This window comes from Mus caroli, unplaced genomic scaffold (genome assembly GCF_978045245.1).
Source record: "Mus caroli unplaced genomic scaffold, Mus_caroli_1 scaffold_17, whole genome shotgun sequence".
NCBI lineage: Eukaryota > Metazoa > Chordata > Mammalia > Rodentia > Muridae > Mus > Mus caroli.
The window spans coordinates 42,047,657-42,055,000 of record NW_028227272.1 but is presented as its reverse complement, the minus strand read 5'-3'; the positions used below and the strand labels follow the sequence as shown (position 1 = coordinate 42,055,000).

Genomic DNA, 7,344 nt, shown 5'->3' with positions numbered 1-7,344 from the left:
CTATTGAGATATGGCAAAGAGGCATCACAAAATGTTTCCTTTGGTAGAAAGATGAATCTTCCCTACTCAATAAACAAGCTGGTTAGTTTTATCGACTTGACTGAATGCTGAGTCATCTGGGAATAGGAACCTTCAACTGAGAAAATGCTTATATCAGATTGGCTTGTAGGAAAATATTAATCAAGATATGCAAGGGACGAAACCACCAACCAAGGAGTGTACAGGGAGGGATCTATGGCTCCAGATACATATGTAGCAGAAGACGGCCTTGTCTGACACCAATGGAAGGGTAGGTCCTAGGTCCTGTGGAGGTTTGATGCCCCAGGATAGAGTGATGAGATGGGAGTGAGTGAGTGGGTGGAAGAGCAAAGGGGAGGGGAAGAGAGGGCAGATGTAGGGATAGGGAGTAACCAGGAAGTGGGATATCATTTAAAATGTAAATGAATGGAATGATTAATAATGAAAAATGGTATGTTCACGTGAAGTGAAAACTTAAGGGTTCTTTGGAAAGTCAGTTGTGTTGGATGGTGTTTTGCTGAGGCAAACGTGAAAGAGTGTTTTCCTGAAGCAGACACAAGTGAAAGGATGTTTTACTAATGCAAGAAAATGAAAGGACACGTGATGAAGGACTCTTCCCTACTGACACACATGCATTGTTCCAAGTTACAAGTGTTGAGCTCCATTTGTTGGGACTCCATAGAGAGAACTGCACAAAAAACAAACAAACAAACAAACAAACAAACAAACAAACAAACAAACAACATTCTGGTGCTATGCTGTGGCTGCTTGCCACTTCTGCAGACTTGGCCGATTGGGCAGTCTGATGTCACCTGATACAGACTCACAAGGAGTTTTGCTAAGTCAGACTCATGTGCTGAGTAAGGACACATGGTGAGGCAAGACCTGTGGAGGAAAGTGATATGTGGAGGGAGTATAAGAAGGACACAATAGATTGTAAGAAGGGCTTGCTTGTAGAGCTAGCTGTGCAACATTTCTCGGTCTCACATCTTCACTGATCTTCGCTTGCTGAGAGAGGCACAACCAAGAACTCCTGGGGTCCCTGTTGGTTCTGGTCCCTCCTGCTGACTCCTGCCAATTCAGCTGAGGCCTGGCTGCCTCTGCTAGGCCATGCCACAGCTGACAATTCATGTTTGCTATCCCAACTCTACTGAACTGGACTGTTGGTGTGTCTGTGAAGTGTCGGCAAGTGGATCGAGCTGGTGCTACTGACCTGTGAACTGAACTGCTGATTTCCTGATAATGCAGATGGAATTTGCTCCAAAGAACCATTTCTAAACAGGTCCACTTCCCTGTATCCTTTCTTTTTCACTACCTCTGATAAGTGGTGGACTAGAAGAGAGGTTAAAGCATTTAAGAACCATCATTAAAAGTAGGGTTTGAGCCGGGCATGGTGGCACACGCCTTTAATCCCAGCATTTGGGAGGCAGAGGCAGGCGGATTTCTGAGTTCGAGGCCAGCCTGGTCTACAAAGTGAGTGCCAGGACAGCCAGGGCTACACAGAGAAACCCTGTCTCGAAAAACAAAAAACAAAAAACAAACAAACAAAAAAAGTAGGGTTTGAAAAAGTTTAAATGCTTGAGTAATGATTGATGTGGGAATGGCCCTTCCCACTATGGGGAGCACCCTTCCCCACCCCCAGGCAGATAGTCTAGGGTTACATAAAAAGCAAGCCCAGCTCAATGACTTCTGCTTTTAGGTTCCTACCATGGCTTCCCAAATGATAGACTCTAATTTTTAAGCCAAATAATCCCTTTCCACCCCAGGTTGCTTTTGATCACTGTGTCATCACAGCAGTGGAGAAACTAGGACCGTAAAGATTAAAAGAAATGTGCATGAGATGGACAAGACCATGGTAAGAACAATTCCTCTTGAAATGATGAGGACAAGGGTTCATTCTGATATTGTTGTCCTATCTCACACTACAAAAGGTCTGGCCATTGTACACAAATGTTCAGTTGATCTCGAAAAGGCAGTAAACCTGTGTATGTATATGAAAACATTTTCAGGGTCCAATGCTATCTTTGGCTAAAGGCATCCACTGAGGGTCTCAAACCTGGATGAGAGATGGCTGCCGTATACCTATAGATGTGCTTGAAAGAGAGACTTTGAAAAGGAAAGGGTTAAAAGGTGGTAAAGAGAAGGAGGCCATTTTAGTTGAGGACAGGAATAACGCACCTAGAGACAGTAGGAACAAGTCATTCATGTGGTGGAAAGGAAAAGAACGTTCTAGGTGGAACAAGTAGAATTGCACAGATACTAAGACAGAGGGTGTGTCACAAGAGTGTCCTAGAAGAATGGTAAAGAAGGCTTTTCATCGATGCAAGTTTTAGGAATGCTTATGGGCGCTTGCTATCAATGAGGATGAGGGCCAAAAATGACATCTGGGAGACCTTTAGGAGATTGCTGTACCAGTATAAGGAAAAGACAAGGTAGTTTACGTGAGGGTGTTTACAGCAGGTTGGCACAGAAAATCATCTTACTGTGGCATGTGTTTTGAAGACAGGGCTGACAAGAGCACTTCAGGGCACAGAGAAAAACAAATGTTATATTTGAATTTCTACTCAGAAGCTTGGTACAGATGTTAAGTCAACTGCAGGAGGCAGGAGGCAGGGGTCTGTACTTCAAGGAGGACTGGGGCTGTTATTACAAATCTAGAGGGCCGTTTCAATCACATCGCTAGAAAGTCATTATTTGAGGAATGAGTATGGGTAGTGATGAAGACAGGCCTGTATCTTGCACAGATAGATGATAAGAAGAAGCATAGAGCATCAAATGAAGCAGGAGAAGGGGAAGAGCATGTGATGCTCTAAGAGGCCCATAGTTTGGACAACACAGCCTCTTGAACTCTTTCTCTTGGCTTTCTATGGCACATATCTATCTTCAGCTGAGTCTGTATGTCTAGGACCTGGATCGGCTTCCTAGAAGCTCCTCCCTGGGCTCTTCCTTCTCAGAGAAGGGCTTAAGGATGCACACTCACATGGTTCTTTCTCCCCCTCCCCTGTCCCCTCTTCCTCTTCCCCTCTCCCCTCCCTCTCCTCGCTCCCTCCCCCCTCTCCCCTCCCCTTTTCTCCTCCCCCTCCCCCTCTCCATCTCCCTCCTTCCTATAGTTCCTGCATTCCTCTGTCCTTCCATTCTTAATCACTCTGACATAGAGCTCTGGTACTAAGGTTGTAAGTCTATGGCCATCAAATACAGTTGGCAAAACATGTCAAACCCTAGAAGACAAGCTAACTAACTATGAATGGTTACTTTAAGGAAAAATTGAAGAGAAGAAAAAATCTGTACTGCTAATGAAACGAAGGGTCTCTTTATCTTCATGTATATTAAACAACAGTAACAAAAATAGAAGGTGCAGCATGGCCAATCAACCAAATTAAAGTGAACGTCTTCTTTTCTCTTCCTTCTTTCCTTCCTTCTTTCCTTCCTTCCTTCCTTCCTTCCTTCCTTCCTTCCTTCCTTCCTTCCTTCCTTCCTTCCTTCCTTCCTTCCTTCTTTTCTTCCTTTTCTTCTTTCCTCCCCTTTTCTTCCTTCTTTCTTTCCTTCCTTCCTTTTTTTTCTTTCCTCCCCTTTTTCTTCTTTCCTTCTCTCCTCCCTTCCCTTCCTTCCTTCCTGTTTTTTGGATGGGGTTTCTCTGTGTAGCCCTGGCTGTCTAGGAACTCACTCTGTAGATTACAGTGACTTCAAACTCAGAGGTCCATCTGCCTCTGCCTTCTGAGTGCTGGGATTGAAGACACATGTCACCACTACTCTGCATGAATATTTTCTTTTAAAGGAAGCTTTCTTTATTTTTATGTTAAGTGTGTGTGTGTATTATGTGTATCATGTTCATGTCTGTTGTCTACAGAGGCCAGAAGAGGATGTTAGACCCTGTGGACTTTCGTACAGTTGTGAGCAACTATGATGGGTACTGGTGATGGAAGCCTGGTTCTCTGAATGACTAGGCACTAATCTTAACCACTGCACAAACGCTCCAGTCAACAAAATGAATATTTTCATCAAATGCTAGAATTATGAAACTGAGACAAATCACTCTATTGATTTTGCCCATGAATTATACATTCAAAGACTAGCTACATATGGACCTTATTCTAGTGTTATAAATAAAGAAACAGACAAGTGGATGGAGACTGTGCTCTGGGGTAAGTACATTTCTTAATGGGGGAGCTTGGTCTGTGATAGGTACTGATAAGTACTCTGAAGAAAAGCAAGTACAACTCAAGGAAATGTGAAAGAAGAAAGAGGCAGGATTAGATGCTGTCAAGGGCTATCCCTGTCAACACACATATATCATGTTGTGGCTCAGATCTCTAATGTTTCCTAAAATCCAGCCCCACCTACCCATCCCAGCTGATATTACTATTTGGAAGTGGTAGAAGCTTTAGACTGTGGGGCCTAGTTAGAGGAGGTAGGCCAATGGAGGTGTGCCTTGAAGAATATACTGAGACCTCTGATCTTTGTTCTGTCTCTTTGTTTGCAGGCTGTGATGAAGTAAACAGGTTTTGCTCTACCACACTCCCTGCCATGATGTTCTGCAGGCCACAGACCCAAAGCAATGGAGCCAAATATCCAGAAGTTGAAACATTTAAGACTGAACCAACTAAACTTTAACTTTTTTATAGGTTGGTCATAGTAAATAGTTCCCCATTGATGCAAAGCTGACTGCTGTCTAACTTGCATGGAAATCTTTGGGTCCAGCTTCAATTAGTTTAGTTGTGCAGTCTTTAAATTTTGAGTCATTGTCTGAAACCTTTGCAAGCCAAATTTTATGAATTTGGTCACAAATTCATATATTTATAAATTCATAAATGGTCAAATTGTTTAGCTCTGCTTGGGGTCAACATGCGATGGCATAGTAATAAGTTTCCTGCATAGTTCGTTAACTAACATAGGAGAGAATGTTTGGAAGGAATTTCAAATATGCTTTGGATTCCTGCCACAGGGTAAGTGTTCCAGTAAGTGGATACTTTGAACATCACTATCTCCAGGCTCTTCAGATGGCTGCTTTGAAGTCAGGCTCTGCTATTTTCTTAAGGTCACACAGGCTAATAATCACATCGAATAGAGTTCTGCTGGAAATCCTCATTATATTCTAACTTGAAATTCTTTTAACAAAGAGTCTCTTGCAAAGATGTCAGAGTAAAGGTCAAGTACAATATAACCACCAGAATGTATGAACTATCAGAAAAATTCAGAGTTGGAGCCAATAAACATTAAGCACATAACTACCAAAGACCAAGAGAGATAAACTGTACCAAAAAAACACAAGTCCTACTGTACGGCACAAGGAAAGGACATGATAGTTTAAATGAGGGCGTTCACAGTGGGTACGTACAGAAAATCAGCTTAATGTGGCATGTATTTTGAAGACAGGTCTGAGAGAGCCCCTGACCCATATTTGAATATCCTTTCCCTATTTGGAGAATCCACTCATGTACTGGCTGAGATTTGTTTTGTCTATGGGAAAGCAGCATATCGTTTGTCAACATCCCTGACTCTCAGTTTATTCATCCCCCAAAATATAATGTTTTCACCAGGTGTGGCGGTACACATTTGTAAACCCAGCACTTGGAAAGCCAGGTAGCAAGACCATCATGGGGTTGAAGCTAGCCAGGGTTACATAATAAACCTCAGTCTCAAAGAAAGGAGAAAGAAACAAAATTGTAGGGCCATTTCCCCTACTAAAGATGTTTCATTGGAGTGCCATGTAGTTTGAATGACCGGAAAAAAACACAACTAACTGGAGTAAGCAATTGGGAATCTTTCAGTTCACCGAACTCAGCATTTCACTCTTGGGTAGGTTTCTTTGTAGATTCCCCATAGAAGTCCTATTATGTTTTGTTCTTTTTTTTAAAAAAATATTTATTTATTTTATTTATATGAGTACACTGTGGCTGTCTTCAGACACACCAGAGAAGGGCATCAGATCCCATTACAGATGGTTATGAGCCATCATGTGGTTGCTGGGAATTGAACTCAGGACCTCTGGAAGAGCAGTCAATGCTCTTAACCACTAAGCCATCTCTCCAGCCCCTGTTTTGTTCTTAATATGGTAAAATAAAGATGTTGTAAATTCTGCCTTTTGGTCATCACACATACAGTTCAGTGTCATGCTGTGCACTGGCATTGCTGTGCAGCCATCATGGCTGTTCATCCCCAGAGATTTTCATTTTCACAGACTGAAAGTCTGTGCCCACTAAACACTACCTCTCTGCCTCTCCTACTCTCTCGGTGCCTGATAAGAACTATGCTGCTTTCTATATCTTTGCATTTGACCAGTACTGGTTATATTTATTGTATCAAATACAGGCCCACAACCAGGCTAAAAACTCAGCCTCTTGGAAAATTGCTATATAAGACTTCACTCACTAACAGCCTAAGGCAAAAGACCAGTGAGACAGAGTAGGAAGGAGACAGACAGAGGCATTAAGTACCAAACACAAGGATAAATAGGAAACAAGAAATGCTCCTATAAAGTACTGCAATGCCTGTTTGTTGAGTAACTTGAAGGCAGAGCAGATCTCACACTGTCTGTCTTAGCTCTCACCTCCATGACTTTAACTGCCTGTGGTTGTTCTCTGGGTCACCAGACCCATCCTTTCTAATCATTCCTCCAAATGGTCAGAGCCATACCTTTCTTGCAATGTCAGGAATGCATTCGTGCCATAAATTCCTTAGCACTTTCCTCCCCACCCACAAGTTAAATTTCAGCCTGTAAATGAAACTCGCCTTCCATGATCTGTTCTACACCCACAGTATTGGCTTCCTCAGCCTTTGCAGGCCAACCCTGATGACTAGCGCCCTCCCCATTTGCAGCACATAGCATCCTCCTCTCTTGTGTCTTGGAATCTGTGGTTGCTCAATTCCTTCCTCTGGAAAGGTCCACTCCCTTCTCCCTGCACCTGCCTGTGTATTATACCTTACTCTAGACTGCTCAAATATAATAGCATAATGTTTGAAAGAATTGTGTGGTCCATCTCCAGATGGAAGTTGAACACTTTTTTTTTTAACCTGTGTAAAAACACACAGGGCCCACGTTTTGGTATGGACCACTTTCAGTCTGTCCTCTTTCCATGAACACTAAGCACTTGCACAAAGCAAAGACGATGTCCTCAGGAACTAGATCAGCAACATATCAACTAAAACCCACCAAATAAATAACTGATATAACAGAAAGAAAAAAATCCACAAGCTTCTCATTCAAAACAATATTTCAAAATGAACGAAGACATGTTTTCTACTTTAGTCTGAAAATGAAACCAGTGGTTGAATAATCATTCATAACCATCCAATATATGTGTAAGAATCTCTGGTTATACCTATTTG

At 42.4% G+C, this 7,344-nt stretch overlaps 1 long non-coding RNA gene across 1 annotated transcript; it reads left to right on the top strand.

Moving 5' to 3' along the window:
* The first annotated feature begins 1,819 nt into the window (after nucleotides 1-1,819).
* LOC147000646 (uncharacterized) lies at nucleotides 1,820-4,626 on the top strand. The gene is made up of 3 exons (XR_015045724.1): nucleotides 1,820-1,873; nucleotides 3,866-4,160; nucleotides 4,499-4,626. It is a non-coding gene; the product is annotated as an uncharacterized LOC147000646 (long non-coding RNA).
* Nucleotides 4,627-7,344: the final 2,718 nt, after the last annotated feature.